The following is a 24,037-nucleotide window of genomic DNA, read 5'->3' as shown; positions in this document are numbered from 1 at the left end:
GCTGTCATTAGCTTCTTGGTACAAAACCAAACACTTTGTGCATTTCTTGTAGTCAATTTTTTCTGCAATTTTCTGCATTTGCCTCCATAAAAGCTATCTCATTTAGTGCTGTAAGCCAAAGGGTTTTCTATTCTACTTCTGATAAGATATTAAATGGAAAAGTAATTCTTTCTCATAGATTCAAGGAAGTCACACTTTTTACTGCACTGTTGTAGTTATCTTTGTGTTATCCATTCACTTAAATAAGATGTGAAGAGATTAGTCCTCTGGACAGTGATGATAAGTCTTGCTGGATAGTAGCAGACGAAGGAAATTAAATAGGACGGTATGATGGGTTGACCTTGGCTGGCCACAAGGTGCCCACCGAGCAGATCTATCGCTCCCACTCCTCAACAAGATGGGGAGAAATATGGTCTAACAGCTCACGGGTCAGGAGAAGGACAGGGAGATCACTCATCAATTACTGTCAGAGGCAAAACAGACTCAATTTGGAGAAATTAATGTAATTTACTACCAATTAATAACAGAGTACAATAGTGAGAAATAAAAACAAAACTAAAAAATACCTTCCTCCTCCTACCAGGCTCAACTCCTAACTCTTCCTACCCCCCCAAGCAGTGCAGAAGGAAGTGGTATGGGGGTTGCCATCAGTCCATAATGCATTGTCTCTGCTGCTCCTTCCTTATCACACTGTTCCCCTGCTCCAGCATGGGGTCCATCCTGTGGGATACAGTCCTTCACAAACTGCTCCAGTGTGGGTCCTTCCCATGAGCTGCAGTTCTTCATGAACTGCTCCAGCATGGGTTCTTTTCATGGGTATATTCCTACAGGAACAGTCTGCTTGGGCGTGGGTCCCCCATGTGGTCACAGGTCCTGCCAGAAAACCTGTTCTGGCATGGGCTCATCTCTATGGAGTCACAGGTCCTGCCAGGATTCTTGATCCTGTGTGGGCTTTCCGCAGGCTGCAGCTTCCTTCAGGGCACATCCACTTGCTCTGGAGTGGGGTCCTTCACAGGCTGCAGCGTGGTTATCTTTAACACCATGGACCTCTATGGGCTGCAGAGGGAAAACCTGCCTCACTATGGTCTCCACCACAAGCTGCAGGGGAATCTCTTCTCTGGCTTCTGGAACACCTTCTTCACTGACCTTGGTGTCTGCAGAGCTGTTTCTCTCACATATTTTCATTCCTCTCTCCCAGCTGCTGTTGCCCAGCAGTTTTTAATCTTTCTGAAATATGTTATCACAGAGGCAGTACCAACATTGCTGATGGCTTCATCGTCGGCCAGTACAGGTCCATCCTGGAGCTGCTGGAACTGTCTCTGTCCAATACCAGGTCCTGGTGTCTTCTCACAGAAGCTACCCCTGCAGCATTCCCTGCTACCAAAACCTTGCCATGTAAACTCAAAGACAAGTTGAAGACAAAGGCTTAGGAACAGTAGTAATATAGTAAAGAATTAATTATCGTTATCATAAAGAATTTCTAAACTGCAATGACTTCATTAAAGGTGGAGTTTTTTGTTGGGGTGTTTGTTTTGTTGTGGTTTTTGTTTTTCCTTTTTTTTTTGTATAGGATTTTATTTCTGATAATGCTGTATTTCGTATGATAATCTGAATGGCTAATTCTGTGAGTGTCTCTGCTTTAGTAGTTTCAAATATTTATATTTGATTCTGTAGGCTGAAACAAATATAGACCACTAAGTCAAAATTATTTGAGCCCAAGTTCTAATTGTACCAGATACTCACTTACATCAGATAAAACATGTCTTTTCTGTGGTCATGTAATGTTGCTCATTTCTTATATCTACAGGAACATTAAAAAGCCTGTTAAAGTTTCTGACTGTACTGAATAGATTGAAATACACACTTTTTCATATAAAGTAATAAAATGTTTTATCATGTTGAAGATTAATTTTAGTGGAAGTAAAAGATGATGGTATTTCAGAGCCTGTATTCTTTCACTGCATTTTCAAATAAAGACTTATTTAAAATAGTTAGTATATTTTAGTGATAAACTATGTATTTTATTGATAGTTTTGAAAACAAATGAAGAACTACTGAAAAGCTGAAAGCTGTTCTCATCAGCTAAAGAATAGCTATAAATTTTATACAAATCTTTTAGGACAAAGTTATACCAATGATTCCTGATGTCAAGGGGCTATTTGGACAACTAGAGATTAAAAATCTACAAAATTTAATATCTGCTTTTATTCTGTCATGGTTCATCAGCCCAACTGCTTACAAACATGATGTCTTCCCTAAATTATGCATTGTCTGTTTATAAATGTAAAATATGTTATTGGACAAACAAATACAGGTTGAAATATTAGATGAACTTTTAGTTGCTTGAAAAAGTTACCAGGTTTTTGAAGGCTATCAGGCACAGACAATTCAGGCTAGATGTCTAAGGGCAAGTGAATTGTCCTATAGATTTGTTGCAATATTAGTTTTAAAAAAATTGTTTTGACGTTTCGTGAACTCAGAACTTCTGAGCAGAAATTTCTGTGGAGAATATCCATTGGCTTTTCTGCTGCTTTTGTGCAGCTGAAGTCATACAGCAGATTCCATCATTTGGTGCAGGAAATCTTTGTCACTGCTATGACTGCAGAAGAATCTTCTTTTATGTGTGAAACTGATACAGTATTATTTATGTTAGCATGCTACAAAGCATACTGTAATTTTTTTAACTCAATATTGGAAAATTCTGAGCATTCAGACTCATCAAAGCTTTACTAATATTAGTAAATTAAATCAATGATTTTACTAAATGTTTACTGCTTTAAGTGCATAGGTAGATGATAGCCTTATTTTAATCGTTATAATAATCCCAGTGCAACATGCTTGGTGAAATTACTGAAAGACTTTACTAACCCAGAAACTACCTGTGTTTTGTTCATTCACCAACTTTTGTTCTCTGCTGCAATAAACATATCTGCTACCCTTACTTTACATTTCTGCTTTGGGTTAAACAGGAGGACTTTCTGCAGCTGCATTAGTGAGCTAGCCAATAATGTCAGCTCTGTTCTATCTTCTTCAATGTCTGTGTTTTACCTTCTATGTCAGGACAACCTAGCCCTTCTACAGATAGGCAGTCAAACTGATACATAATGACATTCTTCCCAAAGCCCAGAGACTGAAGAAATATTTTTCATTAATTATAGATTTTTTATAAACAAGAAAGTTAAATAAGTTACAGGTGTCTTTTGTGCTTCTACTGGGTGCCTTCAGTAACAACGAGCCACTGAATCATTTATTATATGTTTTGGTCCATATTCAAATACTTTTTCTAAATGTAGCATAGCATAGTCCTAAAAGCCACATGTATATCAACAAATCTTCAAACTGTCTATGGAATGAAATACTATTCAGTTTGGATAAAGAGATAAATCTTTTATACATAGTCTCCATCCATTCAGTTACATAAAGAAAATGTGTTTCACATGCTGCGCATTTCACATAGTTTTCCTCAGAGTGGTTGTTTTCCTGCTGTAGTTATTAAGACAAATGTTGATTATAGGTAATAATTTGGTACATTAAACTTCTGTTTTATGTAGTCTTGTCTTCTGTTATACCCATTATAAAAATATAAGAGTTGCTTCATTTCCTTCTTTTTTTTTTTGTTTGTTTTGTTTTCCATCTCCTCCTTTCCAAAGTCTGCTCCATCGTATTGTGTGTAGGTATGAAGGTTTTGGTTGCATGGGTTGCAGTGGTGGCCTCTGTGAGAGGAGGTCAGAGGCTGCCCCATGCCAGAAACAGCCAGTTCCAGCCTGCTCCAAAATGGGCAAAACACAGGGCGTAGCTGAGCCCATTAGCCAAGATGGTGATGCCTCTGGGAAGGCGTATTTAGGAAAGGCTGGAAAGCGATAAACAGGCAGAAGGGGGCGGGGGGAGGTGGGGAAGGAAAAGAGTGAGAAACAGCAGAGGTAGCATCAGGTTAAGAGGAGGAGGAAGGAGTGCTCTGTGATGCCAGAGCAGATATTCCCTGTGCAGCCCATGGAAGAGATCAAGTTGGAGGAGATATCCACACCGCAGTTCATGGATGACCACATGCTGGAGCAGCTGGATATATCTGAAAGAAATGTGGCCTGTGGAGAGAACACACTGGAGCAGAGGAAAGATGTGAGAAAAAATGTGCAGCGGAGAGAAACTTTTATGTACTGATCACGCTCACTCCCTGCACCAGCCTCCCTGCACTATTTGTGAGGGAGGTAGAGGAGTCTGGAGTCAAGGAGCAAAGTTGAGCCTGGGAAAGGGTGGAAGAAAGGTGTTGGTTTAATGTTTGTAAACTTTGAGAAAAGTACACATGAAAACAACACATTAACAAATAAGGAATACTTGTTGCAGATTTTATTTTAATAATTTTTTTACTATATCTCCGTTACCATACAGTGAGCAAGCACTCTGGCCTGCGTGCCTGTCTGCCTGCCTCCCTCCCTCTCTTTTACGCAGTCCTTTCCTCTCCCCCCTCTTCCTTTTCTTCCTTCCTTCCATGTAACTGAAGATGAATCTATGTTAGCTTATTCAGGTTAGACATAATGGATAAAAAAGCCAAAGATAACTTCTCTACCTTGGGTTAATTCAGAATATTGGAATGTTGTCTAACTGTAGGGAGAAGTCATTTATATTTCATATTTTAATTTACATTATAATTTGAAACAGAATCATATTGAGAAATATTGCTAACTTGTGCTAAATGTAGTTTTCATTTACTGAACAGTTTCGGTAAATCCCAGCTGGTGCTTATCTTATATGCAGTCAGTGAAATACTTCTGTCAGCGTGGTCCCAAAGCTGAGTTAACCTAAGTTCTCTTTGTAGTTATAGAGGGGGGGAAAGAAAGAGAGAGAGAATAAAGCTGCAGGGTTCCCAAAGTGAATATCTTTCCATCCTGAAATGCCTAGACTACCATCCTAAACTTTTAAGGTCCTAACAATAGGTGAGATTATACTCAAAGACAGGCAATTTAATAGACAAATTTTCTTTGGAGCCTAAATCTGTTCTGAATATAGAATTCAGAACTTTTTAATGCTACCAGTATTCTCTAGCTATCTGAAGAAATATCTCAAAAAAAAAAAAAGCATGCAACAATATATTATGCAGAATGAAATAAAATAATATAATGCAAAATATTATCTTGATATTTATAAAAATAACATTTAAGCTGAATATAAAGAACAATTACCTGGTGTCCTGGTTTTGACTGGGATAGAGTTGTAATAGCTGGTAAAGTGCTGTGTTTTGGATATAGTCTGAGTATCATGTTGATAACACACTGATGTTTAATTGTTGCCAAGTAGTGTTTATACTAAATGAAGGACTTTTCAACTTCTCGTTCCCTGCCCATGAGAAGGCTGGAGGGGCACAAGAAGTTGGGAGGAGACACAGCCAGGACAGCTGACTCAAACCGGCCAGAGGAATATTCCATATCATATGACATCATGCCCAGTATACAAACTGGAGGGAGTTGGTCAGGAGGGGTGGATTGCTGCCCAGGAACAGGCTGAGCATCAGTCAACAGGTGACAAGCAATTGCATTGTGCATCACTTGTCTTTTCTTGTCTTTTATTTCACTCTCTTTTTGTTATCTTCCTTTCCATTATTATTATTATTATTATTATTATTATTATTATTATTATTATTATTATTAATTATTGTATTATTATTTCAATATTAAACTGTTCTTATCTCAACCCATGAACTTTAGTTGGTTTTTATTCTCCTCCCCATTACACTGAGGGGCAGATTGGGGGAGTCAGGGAGGCAGCAACGGAGTAAGTGAGTGGCCACGTGCTGGCTGGGGTTAAACTACAACAGATCCCTGGCCAAGACAGTTATTTGTAGGAGGCGCAATTGCCTCAGATGAAAGCCTTGATACCTAGTTAAATTAAAATCATATTAAAAATGTAGTATTAAAGAAAGGATTTTCTACTAAATTGTTACTAAAACCATAATACCTGAAAGCTCTATCAGTCACAATCACTGTAAAATATGTATAAATTATTTTTATTGTAATAGAGCTTGTGATTTTTATCATAAACCCCTAAAATGGTTGTAATACCCCAAAAGGGGTTAAGAATGAGAGATAATACCCAAGGAAACTGCTAACCTTACATACAAGCCATCTTACTTAAAAATAAAAAAAAAAAAGTTCTACGAGATGGAAGGGAAGAAGGAATTTTTAAAGCATCTTCCAAAGTACTTATTTTTACCATTTTTTGTCATTTAATTCTGTTTTCAAGGTCTGAAAAATCTGCATAAGTAGGAGTAAGGCATGAATTTGCTTTCTGCAGAAAATAATTGCTTTTAGCAATTGTTTTCAAGATTTTTATAAATAATGTAACTGTCTTCAATTGTAATGCAAACAGACTGAAACATTGAAAGACTTTCACTGTATACTACAATTATCATGCATTAAAATAATGTTACTATGCCAGTTAGCATATTAATTAATATTCAGTAATTTATATTCAAATACAATTAAACCCACATCTCTGTCTTGCTAACTGCCCTTCAGGTAGTTGTGGGCCATTGTGCCTTAGCTTCCTTTATGCAAGACTGAAAAAGATCAGCTCTCTCAGTCTCTGTATTTATGTCATCTAGGCTCCAGACCATCTTGGCAGCCTTGTTCAGTTTCTCCACATTACTTTTGATCAGGGGGACCCAAAACTGCACACAGTATTCCAGATGCAGCCTCGTCAGACCTGAGTAGAGAGGAATAATAGCTGTGTTTATTCTGCTATTTGTATTTCCCCTAATGTAACAGGGCAAGATTTGTTTTATTTGAGACAAAAGCACACTATCTGCTCATGCTCAGCCTAGTGTCCACTCTGCCTCCCTTATGCTTTCCATCAGGACTGCTCTTCAGCCAGGTACTTCCCAGATTCCCCTGCTGGTATACGGCCTTATTCCTTTTCAGGTGCAGATCTTTGCATTCCTGCTCATTGAACACCATGAGGTTTCTCTTGGCCCAGTGCTCAAGTTTATCACATAGATGACAGTCTACTATTTGGCATGTCAAGCCTTTTCATTCCCTCACATATCTTGTTGTTCTCAAATCTACTGAAGGTGCATTCTGTCTCCTCATGTTGATGAAGATGAGGTAGTCTGCTATCTACTGCTTGTGTATGGATAGCTAAGCCATTGATTATTAGTGTCTGATACTCCAAGCAGACATAAGCCCTCAGCCTCTGGAGGCGACTCCTGTCAGGTGTGAAGGAAAGGTACCCTTCAAGGAAGATGTTACATGTCACCCAGGTAAATGGACCACTATGGAGAGAGGTATCCAATACCTGAGGGAACTAGCTGTGCTGGAGGTGATTTATAATGATCTGGATAACAAACAGTCACCTCTAGATCCAAATGAAGTCTGATGCACACAACCCATGTGGTGGAAGTTTCTACAAAGTGCACCACCATCGTATGCCAACTCATTGGCAGTAATGTCCTGGAAAGAAGGCAAGGGACAAACGGTGGACAAATTGGCTAGCCAGCTCCAGCAATATGAAGGAAGTCTCTCGTCTTCCCTACAAGCCTGTGTCTCAGCCATGGAGGAACTGTCCCAGGAGTTCCAGCAATTCAAAAGGATATGTCCTACTCCCCACCTCTACAGGCCCGTATCTCAGCTATTACTAGTAGACACTCCTCCACTCAAGAGAGGGAATATAGATGCTAAACACCACAGGCTAGTCTGTGGTTTTACCTGCGTGACCACAGAGAGGACATGAGGAAGTGGGATGCAAAACCCACTTCAGTCCTAGCTGCATGGGTACATGAGTTGCGGGGAAAAAACACCACAAAAGGGGATTCTTCCTGGAAAGATGCAACTCTGGTTTCCAGTGGGAATTTCCCCAGACAGGGTAGAAGGGCTGATCTTACATCTGATCCTCTTGAAGGTACTTCTAAGTCATTTTCACAAGGAGTGATTCTGATCAGGATTAGAGGGTCCCTGCCTCCAGACAGGTGAAGGAAAGGGACAACTGGGTTTATTGGACTGTGTGGGGCCAAAGGCCTGGCACCTCAGACCTGCAGGAGCATAAGGCTCTAGTAGACACTGGTGCACAATATACCCTAACGACATCAAACTATAGAGGGGCAGAACCCATCTGTATTTCTAGAGTGACAGGGGGATCCCAACAGCTAACCATACTGGAAGCTGAGATAAGTCTAACTGGGAATGAGTGGCATTCTAACTGGGAATGAGAGGCATAAACACCCGGTTGTGACTGGCCCAGAGGCTCCATGCGTCCTTGGCATAGACTGCCTCAGAAAAGGGGTATTTCAAGGACCCAAGAGGGTACTGGTGGGCCTTTGGTATAGCTGCCTTGGAGACGGAGGAAGCTGAACAGTTGTCCACCTTGCCTGGTTCTTCGGAGGACCCTTCTGTGGTGGGGTTGCTGAAGGCTGAAGAACAACAGGTGCCAATTGCTGCCACAATGGTACATCGGTGGCAATATTGCACCAACTGAGACTCTCTGATTCCCATCCGTAAGCTGATTCATCATCTGGAGAGTCAAGGGGTGATCAGCAAAATTTGCTTACCATTTAACAGCCACATATGGCCAGTGCAAAAATCTAATGGAGAGTGGAGACTAACAGTAGACTATCATGGCCTGAATGCAGTGATGCTGCTGCTGAGTGCTGCCATGCCAGACATGCTAGAACATCAATACAAACTGAAGTCAAAGCCAGACAAGTGGTACACCACAACAGATACTGCTAATGCATTTTTCTCAATTCCTTTGGCAGCAGAGTGCAGGCCATAATTTGCTTTCAGTTGGAGGGGCATCCAGTACACCTACAATCCACTGCCCCAGCGGTGGAAACACAGTCCCACCATTTGCTATGGACTAATTCAGACTACACTGGAACAGGGTGAAGCTCTGGAATACCTGCAGTACATTGATGACATCATCATATGGGGCAACACAGCAGAGGAGATTTTTGAGAAAGGAAGGAAAATAGTTCAAATTCTTCTGAAGACAGGTTTTGCCATAAAACAGACTAAGGTTAAGGGACCTGCACAGGAGATCCAGTTTTTAGGAATAAAATGGCAAGATGGGTGTTACTAGATCCCAATGGATGTGATCAACAAGATAGCAGCCGTGTCTCCACCAACTAGTAAAAAGGAAACACAAGCTTTCTTAGGTGTTGTGGGTTTTTGGAGGATGCATATCCCAGACTACAGTCTGATTGTAAGCCCTCTCTATCAAGTGACACGGAAGAAGAATGATTTCAGATGGGGCCCTGAAGAATGACAAGTCTTTGAAAAAATTAAACGGGAGATTGTTCATGCAGTAGCCCTTGAGCCAGTCCAGACAGGACAAGATGTTAAAAATGTGCTCTACACTGCAGCTGGGGAGAATGGCCCTACCTGGAGTCTCTGGCAGAGAACATCCAGGGAGACCCAAGGCTGACCCCTAGGGTTTTGCAGTCAAGGACACAGAGGATCCAAGGCCTGCTATACTCCAGCTGAAAAAGAGATACTGGCAGCAGATGAAGGAGTTCGAGTTGCTTTGGAAGTGGTTGGAAATGAAGCACACCTCCTTTTACCACCCCGACTGCCAGTGCTGGGGTGGGTGTTCAAAGGGAGAGTCTCCTCAACACACCGTGCAACTGGTGCCACATGGAGTAAGTGGGTCGCACTGAAAACGCAACAGGCTTGAATAGGGAGCCCTAGCTGCCCAGGAGTTTTGGAAGTGATCACAAACTGGCCAGAAGGCAAAGATTTTGGAATGTTGGAGGAGGAGGAGATGACACATGCTGAGGAGGCCCCACCCTATAATAAACTACCAGATAATGAGAAGCGATATGCCCTGTTTACCGACCGGTCCTGTCGCATTGCTGGAAAACGTTGGAGGTGGAAGACTGCTGTGTGGAGTCCCACACGATGAGTCACTGAAGCTGCTGAAGGAAAAGGTGAATTGAGTCAATTTGCAGAGGTGAAAGCCACCCAACTGGCTTTAAATATTGCTGAGCGAGAAAGGTGGCCAGTGCATTATCTCTATATTGACTCATGAATGGTGGCAAATGCTCTGCGGAGGTGGTTATCGCAGTGGAAGCAGAGCAACTGGCAGCGCAGAGGTGAACCTATCTGGACTGCTGGATTATGGTAAGATATTGCTGCTCAGGTAGAGAACCTGGTTGTGAAAGTACGTCACGTGGATGTCCATGTACTCGAGAGTAGGGCCACTGAAGAACATCAGAACAATCAGCAGGTAGATCAGGATGCTAAGATTAAAGTGGCTCAGGTGAATTTGGACTGGCAGCATAAGGGTGAATTATTCATAGCTCAGTGGACCCATGACAGCTCAGGCTAACAAGGAACGGTTGCAACAAACAGATGGGCTCGTGACCAAGGGGTGGACTTGACGGTGAACACTATCCCACAGATTATCCATGAGTGTGAAATGTGCTGCGATTAAGCAAGCCAAGCAGTTGAAGTCCCTATGGTATGGAGGGTGATGGCTGAAATACAAATACGGGGAGGTCTGGCAGATTGACTATATCACACTTCCACAGACTCTCCAAGGCAAGTGCCATGTGCTTACAATGGTGGAAGCAACCACCAGATGGCTGGAAAGATATGCCGTGCCCCAGTCCACTGCCTGAAACACCATCCTGGGCCTTGAAAAGCAAATGTTATGGTGACACGGCACCCTAGAAAGGATGGAGTCAGACAATGGGACTCATTTCCAAAACAATCTCATAGACACCTGAGCCAAAGAGCATGGCATTCAGTGGGTATATCACATCCCCTGTCATGCACCAGACTCTGGCAAGATTGACTAATACAATGGTCTGCTAAAAACCACACTGAGAGCAATGAGGGGTGGGACCTTCAAACATTGGGATACACATTTAGCAGAAGCCGCCTGGTTAGTAAACAGTAGAGGATCTACCAATCGAGCTGGACCTGCCCAATCAAACCTCCTGCGTACTGTAGACAGGAATAAAGTCCCAGTAGTGCACATGAAAAATATGTTAGGAAAGACAGTTTGGGTCAGTCCTGCAGCAGGCAAAGGCAAACCCATCTGTGGGAATGCTTTTGCTCAAGCACCTGAGTGCACTTGTTGGGTGATGTGGAAGGATGGGGAATTTCAATGCATACCTCAAGGGGATTTAATTTTGGGAGAGAATAGACAGTGAATTAAACTGTATGGTGTTAATTGCTAAATAACCCTGCCATTGTATGTTATCACTACCACAGTTGCTTTATGTCATATCAGTGGTGTCCAGTGAGAATCACTCAAATCAATGAAGGATGGACTTTGATGAAACAGAGTGAGAATCAGGGGTGATGGAACTTGAACTGGCCTCAGCAACTGGCACCCAGCAACTTCCTTAAGATCAACATCCTCAACTTGAAGACTGTAAGCATAGACCATGCAAAACACACCAGCTGCGGGCTCCGGATGCATGTGCAGCAATCTCACAGCACCTCCGAGAGATGGAACTCCAAAGTATAGGATCTAGGCATGACGTAGATAGTATAGAATAAGATATGGATAGTGTCCTGGGTTTGGCTAGGATAGGGTTGGTTTTCACAAGAAGCTGGGAGAGGAACAGCCGGGACAGCCAAACCTAAGTAGCTAAGGGATATTCGATACCATGCTTAGTATATAAGGGGGAGAGGCAGGAAGGCACGTGGTGCGCTGCATGGTGTGGCAGGCAATCCAGGCCGTGAGCCGTTGCATTCCATGTCACTCACTGTATATATGATTTCATTAGTGGTGGTGTTGTTACCATTGTTTCTTCTCTGCTTGTGTTGTTCCATTAAACGGTTCTTAACTCACAGGGTTTTGCCCTTTTCTCCCGATTCTCCTCCCCACCTTGTTGCGCGGGGAGGGGTGAGTGAGCGGCCACGTCGTGCCCTACTCCTGCCAGGGCCTAAACTGGAACACTAAGCCATTACCCTTTGGGGTGTGTGTGTGTGCATGAGACCAACTATCCGAGCCTGCCTATGTGGCCCCTCCTGAACAGGGAAGTTGGTCTGCAGGTGGCACCCTGCTGCCGCAGGTTCCACGACTGTTCCCTCTTCATCAAGATGGACGTTTGTGACAATCTTCTGTTCTCCCTCTCAATCGGTCAGTACCTGGAACCCCACACCCATGAATTTTGAGGACAGTGAGGAGGGTGCACAGTAAGCTCACTAGCCTGGACTCCAGGTGAGCTGACTTTGATCTTTTCAGTGACCTGCTTGGTATAGTACTAACGGATACAGCTCTGGAGGGAAGAGGGTCTAAGAAAGCTGGTTAATATTCAAGGATCACCTCCTCCAAGCTCAAGAGTGATGCATCCCAATGCCAGGATGGCTGCATGGATGAAGAAGGAGCTCCTGAACAAACTCAAACACAAAAAGGAAGCCTACAGAAGGTAGAAGCAAGGACAGGTAGCCTGGGAGCAACACAGAGAAATTGTTCAAGTAGCCAGGGATCAGGTCAGGAAAGCCAAGGCCCAGATAGAATTAAATCTGGCCAGGAACATCAGGGGCAACAAGAAAAACTTCTATAGCTACGTTGGTGATAAAAGGAGGACAGGGAAAATGTGAGCCCTCCCTGGAAGGAACCAGGAGATCTGGTTACCTGGGATATGGAAAAGGCTGAGGTACTCAACAACTTTTTTGCCTCAGTCTTCAACAGCAAGCGCTCCAGCCATACTACTCAATTCAAAGAATCCAAAGGCAGGGTCTGGGAGAATGAAGAACTGCCTACTGCAGGAGAAAATCAGGTTTGAGACCATCTAAGGAGCCTGAAGGTGCACAAGTCTCATGGGACCTGACCTGGAGTATTGCATCTAGCCCTGGGGTCCCCAGCACAGGAAAGACATGGACCTGCTTGAATGGGTCCAGAGGAGAGCCATGAAGATGATCAGGAGGCTGGAGCACCTCCCCTATGAGGACAGACCAAGAGAGTTGGGGTTGTTCAGCCTGGAGAAGAGAAGGGTCCTGGGAGACCTTATACTAGATTTTCAGTACTTAAACAGGACCTACAGGAAAGATGGGGAGGGACTCTTTATCCGAGAGTGTAGTGATAGGATGAGAAGTAACAGTTTCAGACTGAAAAAGGGTAGATTCAGATTAGATTTAAGGAAGAAATCCTTTACTGTGAAGGTGATGAGATGCTGGAGCAGGTTGCCCAGAGAAGTTGTGGCTGCCTCCTCCCTGGAAGTGATCAAGGCCAGGTTGGATGGGGGCTTTGAGCAATCTAGTGTAGTGGAAGGTGTCCCTGCCCATGGCAGGGGGGTTGGAACTAGATAATCTTTAATCTCCCTTCCAACCCAAACCATTCTGTGATTCTGTGAGTCAGCTCTTGCTTTCCCAATTCTCTCCCATCCCACTGCTGGGGGAGTGAGTGAGCGATTGCGTGGGTGTTTAGCTTCTGGCCAGAGTCAACTCACCACAGTGGTTCAGGAAGATATTTTCTTTAAAATGTGCTATATTTAAATGCATTTAATTATGCATATTATAATAATGAAAAAAAAATCTGATACTATATATCAGGATAGATTAAATACGTAGGTTTAGAATTTTTTTTTTTTATGTAGAATTCAGTGGAAGCACTGCTGAAGAAACATTCTAATAATTCTTGAAAACAGACTTCCATATATCCAATATAAAATTTAAATGCTTTAGGGTATATATTTCAAGGTTGAAATTAAGGAGTGTATAAAGTCATTATACCTGTCTTTAAGAGGTATTCAGGTTAACTATTTATGAATTATTTTTTTAGACTGAAAGTTGGCTATTTTCTTTTTTATAATCTCAATTTACTCGTTATAATTCATTAACTGATGTGCATGCTTTCTGTCTGTAATTTTTTTATATGATTTAAATATTTTCTTTTTATTATGCCTCTCTTCTATCCATTCTATTTACTGTCTCTATTCATTGAAATATAAATGTTTCCCACCATTAAATTTTCTCCTTTTGTTTCATTGCCTTCGTATTAAATCCTAACCACTGCTAGTTAACAAAAACAATAGCATCCAAAATAAGCATCAAATCATCAATAAGAAACTTCAGGCATTGAAAATTAAATCAAGACAGGATCAAAAGCAAAATACATAACCACTTATGGCAATGTGAAAAAAACAGATTAGTTGCAATGACATTATTAAACACTGTTTCCAGATTAATATGATACCAATGGTAAGGCAAGATATAATGCAGAGCAACATGTGCAATTACAGTATTTACAGACTGGATTATGAAATGGATTACATGACGGATTATGAGACATCATGGGGACGGGCAAATGTCTTTATTCAAACATGAGTTATGATTACTTGTAGAGGGCCATTGTGTGTCCCATTGTTCTTCAGATGTAAAGTGTAATCACAGTTGAAAAGATTAACAACCTAATGTCCCTAATGCTGAAACCAGGAACCATTGCCTCAGAGAAGCAATAAATACTTGCCAAACTTTTTAAAAAGTCATAAAGAGTATCCTTCTATCCCTCTAACTGATAAGGCTTTGTTTAGATATTTATTAGTTTCTTTTGGAAATTGCACATTTGGGTTTGGGTGGATGGAATTATTTACCTTTTGTTTAGCACAGTACAATGTAACAGGGACAAATTTTCAGTCTTTTCTCACTGAACTCCAGACCTATCAGTTTCTAGTTCTAATAAAGCTGAAATTCTCAGAAACAGACCATTAGTTGGTCTACCTACTGGTTTCAACCCCTGCTTTCCCAGAGAAAATTAAATCACAAATTAATGAGATTCATTAATATTGTACTCATCCAGTGTGCCCAAAGATACTTCTAAATATCGGAATTTTCTCTGTTACCCCACTTCCTCTGCCTGTCCTCTCTCCTGATGCCTCACTATTGAGGCATTTCCACACCTTTTGGAAGAATGAGACTCATAGGTCTTAGCTTTACTTGGCTGCATTGATTTACATGATTCACCATGATTTGGGAAGTCTATCCCCAGCCCCAGTTTTTGTCTCAGACTGCTGCTTCTCATTTATAAGAAGTCTGCTTCTATACACGTGTAAATATGGGTGTGCATGTGTGTGCACATGCACAAGAGTACACACATGCATGTAACCATAATTCAGCTTCTATCTTGATAAAGACATGTCTGGGTAGTCCCAATAACATTTGAGATAACATTTATCTGTTTAATCTTTTTGTGTCCTCAGATTTCCACACCTGAGGTAATTACTTGTGGCTCCTTAATTGACAACAGAGAGAAAACGACACTTTAGAGAGGTTGTTCACTATATCATATTATATCATATTATATTACATCATATTATATTATATTATATTATAACATATCATATCATATCATATCACATTATATAATATAATATTATATTACATTGCAGTATATTATATTATATTAATTATATTACATAATATAACATATTTCTATTTTGGAATGTGATTATTCTCTTCCTAAACCGGCCTACCTCCTCCATTGACTAAAAAGGGTGTTTGAATTTCATACATACATCTACATTCATTGAACTGAATCTGACTCTGGAACAAGAACCCTGTATGTATACTGGATGTACACTTTAATTGGCTAGGTTTCCCCCTAACCCTGTACCCTGACCTGCAGATCAAATGTTTTGCTCTCAGGTGTCTAGAAAGGACAACACAAGAATATCTTGTACAACAATAAAAGTTGTAACTTTTTTAATATAAGATACAGGTGCTCTGCAGGATACATCCAGTTTAAAGTAATTGCTTATGATTAGATATGACAGCTCTACTAGATACTGTCTAGAATAAACCTTTTTTATTCCCCAGGAGTATTGCAGCATATTTTGATCTTCCTCCAAGATTTAAGAATATCGCTAGCAAGATGACACGTACCTATCATTGCAGGAGAGTTAGCAGACAGTTCTACCGTGACAAAGGTGTTAAATAGTACTATGAAACTGAGCTTCAGGAGGGATTCACATCAAGATTAAAACAGCTCAAATCAGGTTTTTGTTGCAGGAGTTTACAAATGAGCAAGGTCTCTAAGCTTCCATTGCAGGCAATAGCGGGGATGGTATATTTTCCAAGATATAGGTGGTTTTTAATATCAAGTGGGACTTGTGTCATACTGCCTGGCCTCCAGGTGCCTCTCCAGAAAGTTAGGTTTCCCATAGATCATCTTATTCCCCGTGCCCTGCAGTTTTTGTAGCATCTCAAATGATGCCAGATGGACATGTTTAAGCAACTGAACTGAGCCCTAACTCTGTACTTCAGTGTGTTGAGTCACTCTCTAAGCAACTTTGAATGAACATAATCTTAAGGGCTTTTTCTGTTTTTGAATCTGAGCTGTTTTGCTGTTCTGTATGAAGCAACATACAGTAAACATGTTAATGTTTGTAACATGTAGTAACATGTAAATCAATGCAATTATTAACAGTGCAATTATTAACATAAGGAAAATTTTTTTCACTGTAAGGGTGACAGGGCACTGGAACGAGCTGCCCAGAGAGGTTGTGGAGTCTCCTTCTCTGGAGACACTCAAAACCCTCCTGGATGCACTCCTACTCTAGATGGTCCTGCTCTGTCAGGGGGCTTGGGCTAGATGATCTTTCAAGGTCCCTTCCAACCCCTAACATTCTGTGATTCTGTGATTATCACTAGTATTTATTCTGATTTTAACTGCATCAGTAAATGCTCTAGGAAAACTAGTGTTCCTAATGGTCATTGTTAGTATATATGAAAAAGCCAAGAGTTTACCTTTCTGCTTTCCTATTGGCCTTAAATCTATCTATCTACCTTAAATTTTGAAAAATTACATAACAGTACCAACTCTAACAAAGTAGGAAGGCATCAGCTGCCCTGACATTGCTTCAAAGGCACAAGGATGATATCTCTTTGGAGGAAAATTTGCAAATGGGCAAGTTCCTTTTCCTATTCAGAGATTACTAAACTAGTTTAGGTGTTTTGTTTCATGGCATGGCTGAAAAATTGTCAATTATGTAGAATATAGGAACAATAAATGATCTTATAAGGTGCAAATTTCATTAATAGCAGTTATAAATACTTTAAAAGAAAAATAGGAAACAAAATCAAATTAAAATAGTTGAGCTCATAGCATTAATATCTTATCTCAAAACACATCATACAACCAAAGAAACAAGATTCTGGTTTATGAATATTCTAGCAGTGAAAAAATGTATTGTCTTTTATTTAGTATTAGTACTACATATGGATTGAAAATATAGCCTGTGTTTTTGATGACTCTAGACTCAATACCTTCCTGTTACTCCTCTCTGCTGGCAAACCAACAGGCTGCTTCTGTTACAAGTCACTCTAAACCAATCTAATATTAGTGCAGATACAATATGAAAGACTCTAATAAATGCTTGTCTTGTCATCAGATATCTTTGCCACAAGCAGGCTTACAAAGCTTGTTTACTAATTTGAATGAAGAGACTGTTGGGGCAATGATAAATGAAGCAGCCTGTTGCAGTGAAGGACATTATTAAACCAACTAAAAGTATGACTTTAAAAGTTAGTGGAAATAGGTCAACATTCATATATAGAAACAACTGAAAACAGATTGGTAAAATATTTTATCTTAAAGTTATATCATCTTAGAAACAATATCCATCCAATAAGCAATAGCGATATCACATTAAATGAACTAGTATAAATATAGTATATTAAAATAATTGTTGAAGCAGTCTGTGGTATATGCTTCTAGTGTAGAAAATGAGGAAAAATATGCAGTAGTGTGTGAAAGAGTTTTTTATTGAAGATTTTTCTCAACAGTGAAGTGGGTGTGGATGTAACTGTGGCTATGGGATGGTATGAGAATGGGAGAGGATGACAGTGAATTAAATTCGTGAAGAATTAAGGCAGCAAATCATGTCTCTGAGAAGTGAATAATGCAACAGCAACCTTAAATAAATATTTTGTAACTGTTACTGACATACATTTTATCAGACAAAAGTTATTTTCTATGTATAATTTTTTATTGTTTTATACAAGAACTTTAAAATTTTTTGATCTGTTTGTTTGTTTGTTTAGTTGGTTTTATTTGGGGTTTTTGAACATGGTCTAGGCACTTGCAGTAACCTTTAAGGAACCCTATGGCCTTAAACAGGTTATTTTTATCTTTTATATCTCAATAAAAATATGGACATTCAAATACCTATATTAAGTGCACAATCATTAAAAAAAAATAAACTTAACTGGCAGAGGAGTATTATTCTAATAAATTAGCAAGTTGGGAAGAAAAATAATAATTTCCAAGTTAGCATTTTTATGAAGACTTAATTTTCCAGAAATATAACAAATCAGATCACTGTATGTTCAAATAAATCAGTATCAATTTTGTATGTAAAAAATATAATTATTTCACATATGTATTGAAAGGCTCTTTATTTTATAGGAGTTACAAACTAAATCTATGCTACTATCTCCAAAACATACATTTCGCAGCTTTGCTCTATCTAACATTCTAACTACCAATATAGTCACTAATGCTATTAAACTATCAACAATTCCTAATAGCTAATGGTTTTCATAGCATGAAACAGCTTAAATACCGTTTTAAAACAGTTAAATATGCTCATCTTTTTTTTTTTTTCCCTCAAAATTTTCACTTCCAAAGCATAGGTAATGTTCTATGAAACTGTTCTGATAACATGTTACCGATTATTCAAATAATCACAACACATTACCTTTTGAATTACAATTATTATTTTTCAGCATACATCTGTCATAAATTGTATCAGTATCTGCTTCAGAGTCATAAAGATTATTATGCACACATAAGAATAGATGAGATTCTCACATAGTTAGTTATTATACGTCTTTCTGGAAATACCATGTCCAGGTTTAAACACAAAGCAGATTAAAGAAAATCGAGGAGAGAGCAATAAAAATTTTACAAAATATGAACTATTAAGAATTATCTGTTTGCCTTTTTTAGTTCATAGGTGTCATGGGTTGAAGCTGGACTGACCACTAATGAATGACAGATAGTCTCTTACTTCTCTCCCAGAAGGGAAAAGCAGAGAGAATAAGGGAGAGAGACTTAGGGGCTGGAAAAGAAAACTAGAATAGCTTTAATGAAACAATAGCAATAAAAGGTAATAATACATGTAAGAAAATAATGAAATGTATAAAAATATATATAAACTAAATATCGACCCCCGTGCCCCTGATGACAATACTGTCACCACTGATGCTGCAGGGCTGGCACTGGGGAATTCCCAGGCTGGACTCGGCAGCAGACAGGAACTAGATCCAGGAACTGGATCCAGGGATATGTGGATCGGGATCACAGTGAGAATGGATGGAGCTCTCCTCCAATATCAGCCATCCACCAAAGAAGAGGGCTTAACCCTTGTGATCCCTCAGCTTTATACTGAGTATGACATATATGGGATGGAATACTCAGTTGATCAGTTTTGGATCACCTGTCCAGTTCACTCTTCTCCACAGGTGCAACGTTTTTATCTACTTACGACCCTTTCACTTATAGCACTTCAACATCAGGTGCAAGATTCAGCAGTGACCTTGATTGTTACAGCAGCAAGTATAAGCAAGAGCCTTTCTGCATACCATTCCAACTATAAACATCAAGGGCTATCACTACTAGAAGTAGTCACTGTCTGGAAAAATATGCCGTTGATTTCTGAAAGTGCAGTTATTTAGAAGAGACTTAGCTAACAATTAAAATCAATGAACTGAATTAGTTCTGTTTTAGCTCAAACTAGGACAATAGATAAGAAAAATTAATGAAGTAGTATATATAAAAGTGAAAATTTTAGTTACTTTCCAAGTCCAGAGACAGCACTGTCAGACTCTATTGATCCAGCTATAACCCATGAAATTTAAATAACACCTTTTTCAGTGGCTTTTGGCTGTGCCAAAATGGCCACGTGGTTGTTTATTATACCTTTGTCTTGACTATTGCAATAATCAAAGTGATATATTGCACTCATTGCTATCTCACATCTACATCTCCTTTTCAATAAGTTGCTCATAACATATTCTTCAGCAACATGTACTTAATAGAATAAACCCTGTAATTCTTACTGCATACCAGTAAATATTAAGAAATTTGGATATTCTACAGAGAGGTTTTAAAAGAGGTCAAGATTTGCAACATCTCCAAAGTGTTTTGTATAACTGACTACCTATTAGTCTTGGTGGAGATGAGAGCATTTCATAAGAAGCAGATAAAAATAAAATTACAAACATGTAATTTTTAAATTGCATGAGTAGGATCAATAGTTTTTGATTTGTAGTACAAAATCATTCAGAATCATGAAGACTTTGTGGTATGTAAACTATTACTGGTCCATTCATCTCATTTAATGCAGATCACCTAAAAGAGGCACTAAAGTTAGGAGCCTTATTGCCTTGTATTCCTTTCACAGTCAATGGAGATACAGAATACAGATGTGGGAGATCTTGGCAAGGTATTTACTATCAAGTGGAATTAGTCTCCTTAAAATGGCTTTTACAGTCAGTAATTAGATTAATCTCAAACATGACTGGAAAAATAGTCTAAATGTGAGTCAGCCATTCACAATTACAACCTTGTGAATACTATTTTACATTGTAAATAACTCCTGTAATTAGAAGCAATATGAATTTATTTAGCCTGATATTAATAATGCAGTATGTCTTCCTTCTTGTTGGATACCTAAGGGAAAATTTGGGGTTTGAAGACAGAAAAAGTGAACCCAACTGACCTCACTTGTCAATAAGATAGTGAGGCCTCACATACCAGTGCTTTAAAGCTCTGAAGCAGCTTGCTTCAGGAGTAAATATGTAGTACAAAAATTTACAGGTAAAACAATGCCAAAGTGTACAAGCTTTGTCTTCCTTCCCTTGACTGAAATAACAGGGGAGAAATAAAGTCCTCATAAAATGAAATGAGTTCATTGGCAACTTTTCCTGAAAATATGTTGTATGGTAGCAATATGCAATACTTTTCCAGTGGTGAAGTTAAAACATCAACAACAAAAAGCCTCAGTTACTCAGTAATCTATGAGGTAATTGGTGTTATGTTGCTTAAAATTAATGTAATATCAAACATTCATGTATGTATTATCTCTGTGTATTTTTTGTTTATTTAAAGTTATAATGAGAAAAAAATAACTAGTGGAAAGAACACAGACACTCGGCTGTACAAAGGGAACTCCTGCAGACCTCAATATATTTGCGTTGTTACACTGCTTGCACTGAACACAAAGACACACATGAATGCCAGTCTGCTTTTATTATACTCATAAAGAACAATCCACGCTCATAAAAACTGTAGCTGGCAACTTTGTAAAAACATAACAGCTTGTTTGTAGTGGTTCCTTCATCACTGTCTAACAAAACAGTGCTTTCCCAAAAACAACTGGCAGCTATTTATGTTACAACTGACTTATTTGTCACTGTGAAGTGAGTATTCTCACTGTATTCTAGTTCATAAAAAGGGGAACTGTCCTCTCCTACCTACAGTTCAAAATCAAATGCAAAAAACCCCCATGTTCAACGTATTCTAAACGTTAGGGGTTAGAACTGTCTGAATAATACAGAAGTCACCTTTAGACAGATGCATTCAAATTCCACTATGACATGTTTCTACATTTTATTGTTCATTTTCTAAATGATCCTATATAAGCACTATGTTCTAACAAGTATTTGGGGAATTAATACTCATTAAAAATATTAATTTTTTGTGTGAACATTTGCATTGTTTTTCATTTGTTGCTCATCATTCATTTACTTATTTTCCCATTTGAAGAGTTTTAGTTACGCAATCACGAAAAAAATTATGTGTCACCTAGGTGAGTTGTCCTGCACTGAAATGAAAAATGTCAATAGGGAATAACCACAGAAGTCTAAGTGACAGACTGCATTTTATTTCATTTTTCCATGGCAACAATTCACAGCTAAACAATACATTTGTAGAAACCTGTACTGGTTCACAAATAATGTTATCATAAAAATTACTTACTTTGTCAAATAGCTTATTCACAAAACAGCTTGACAGTTTCTTGCTTGATTAAGCCTTCAATCATGAAAAAGCTCCAATGACTGACTGACTGTAAGAATTTACTCTACTTTTACTATATAGAATATTATGTATTTCAAATGTCTTGGAGGGGGGGGCGGGGCGCAGGAAAAAAAAAAAAAAGAAAAGAAAAAAAAAGGCAAATCCAAACTTATATCTACTAGTTTTACTTTCTCTCTGACCCGGGATAAATTCTGATAGAATTATTTATAGTCAGATTCTGTTAAAATTAAAATTGGATCACCAGCTTCTGTCATCATTTGCAAAAGTATTCTTTTTCTAGCATGGAATTCTTCCCCATTACCATTAAGAAATTAAATAAGAGACTAGATGACGCAAATGTCAGAGGTAAATTTTATCATTTCATTTCCCATATAAGTCTAATGTCCTGATTTAGGCCTTAGTACAGCACGAAGAGAAAAAAAAAAAAAAAAAGAAAAAAAGTCACCTTTTGGGGGCTTTCTGTACTGGGAAATTTTGGAAACAACTCCTGGTTATGTCAAAGAGGTTTGATTTCCAAAAGAGTGAACTCAGTTAATGGAATTTCTGTCACAGATGGTGGTATGCATTAGGTATGGTTGTTGAAGAGATAAATCATCTTGCCTGATTGTCTTTTATCCAGAAGTTGAAAAAGTCTGAGGACATTTTTGGCACACACAACCCAACTAAACATGGCCATTTCAAGTGTTATCCTTCTTCTACAATTCTCCACTGAAGTGCTACCTTCAAAATTCTCAAGTGGCAAATCATCATTAGCTTTAGCACCCTGATGGATTTATGGAACAGTTCTTTGTAAAGCTAAAACAAAATATTCAAAGCTTGCACCTGTTCAGAAAGGTTATTTTCTGCTCCTGAAATACAAGTGGATATAACAGGACTGGTTGCTGACGTTAGTTAGGTCCTATCTACACTAAAGAACCTCTGGCATTATAAATATGAACCCCTCAGTACAGACATAACTTTTGCTGGCTGAAGGAGTTAATCTGCTTGTTTAGCTGTATTACTTCACTAAAACATGCAAAACGGATTAACCAAAACTTTTTTTTTTTTTTTTTTTTTTTTGTAAGGAAAGCAACCTTCAGCCCTGGAGATTTGCCAGTAATTGCTGCCCTTTAATTTGGCCAATTCAGCTGCCTTCACAGTTTGCTCTTCATGACTCTGCACTAGGAGTCCATCTTAAAAGCTTTGGTAAATTCAAGGTATATATTGCACCTACTGCTCTCAGCTCATCTAACAGAGGCAGTCAGTTCATCATCAGAGGCATTGAGCTTGGTCAAGCATGATCTTGCCTTGGTGAATTCATGCTGCTTCTTCCTGATGACTTTCTTGTTCCTTCCATATTTGAAAGCATATTCCAAGAGGACTTGCTCCATGTTCTTTCCAGGAACCAAGAAGAGCTTTCATAGCTTATAGCATCCTGGGTCTTCCTTTAGCCTTTCTGAAAGATGTGCTTTATATGTCTTTTTTTTCAGTCTCCAAGGGTCTCTCCTTATGTCCAGAATTTTTTATGTACAGGAGGGAAGGGGAGGGGATATAGTTATGAAAAACTGATGGGGAACAGATGGGATACCTGTTCCTACACAACAGATACTTAGAAGAGAAAAAAATACATAACGATGGCTATGAGAATTATTACTAGGATTTAGTATCAGTCGTATATGAAAAAAAAGTATGTTTGTTCTACAAAATTTGCAAAGTCAAAAAGGAGAAAATATTTGAATGGACAGATACAGATCTATGTATAGATCATGAGTTGGAACAAAATAATAATCCTAACCATGCAGAATCAAAGATGGGAATCTGTCCTTGTTTGACTGGGTCAGAATCACAAGCCAGCCATGCTAGGCAGAGTGTTAGCAGTTTCAAGTCAGCCAGGGCAGCTGACCTGAGTTAACTACAGGTGTAGCCCATACCATAATGTCGTCCTCATTATAAAGGAGGAAGGTTTATTAAGGAAGGGGAGCTCCTGTGGGTGTTCATGCTGAGGTTTTTCCTGTGCTTTCTCTGACTTCTCTCAAGGATTGCTCTCTTCTTGATTGTGGTAACTGGCTATTTGTTT

At 39.1% G+C, this 24,037-nt stretch overlaps 1 pseudogene; it reads left to right on the top strand.

Moving 5' to 3' along the window:
* The first annotated feature begins 7,263 nt into the window (after positions 1-7,263).
* On the top strand, positions 7,264-7,958 carry LOC147416221 (uncharacterized; annotated as a pseudogene).
* Positions 7,959-24,037: the final 16,079 nt, after the last annotated feature.

This window comes from Leptosomus discolor, chromosome 1 (assembly GCF_034619465.1).
Source record: "Leptosomus discolor isolate bLepDis1 chromosome 1, bLepDis1.hap2, whole genome shotgun sequence".
In the NCBI taxonomy this organism is placed as follows: Eukaryota; Metazoa; Chordata; class Aves; order Leptosomiformes; family Leptosomidae; genus Leptosomus; species Leptosomus discolor.
The sequence above is the reverse complement of the archived record's forward strand: the minus strand, read 5'-3'. Positions and strand labels throughout refer to the sequence as shown.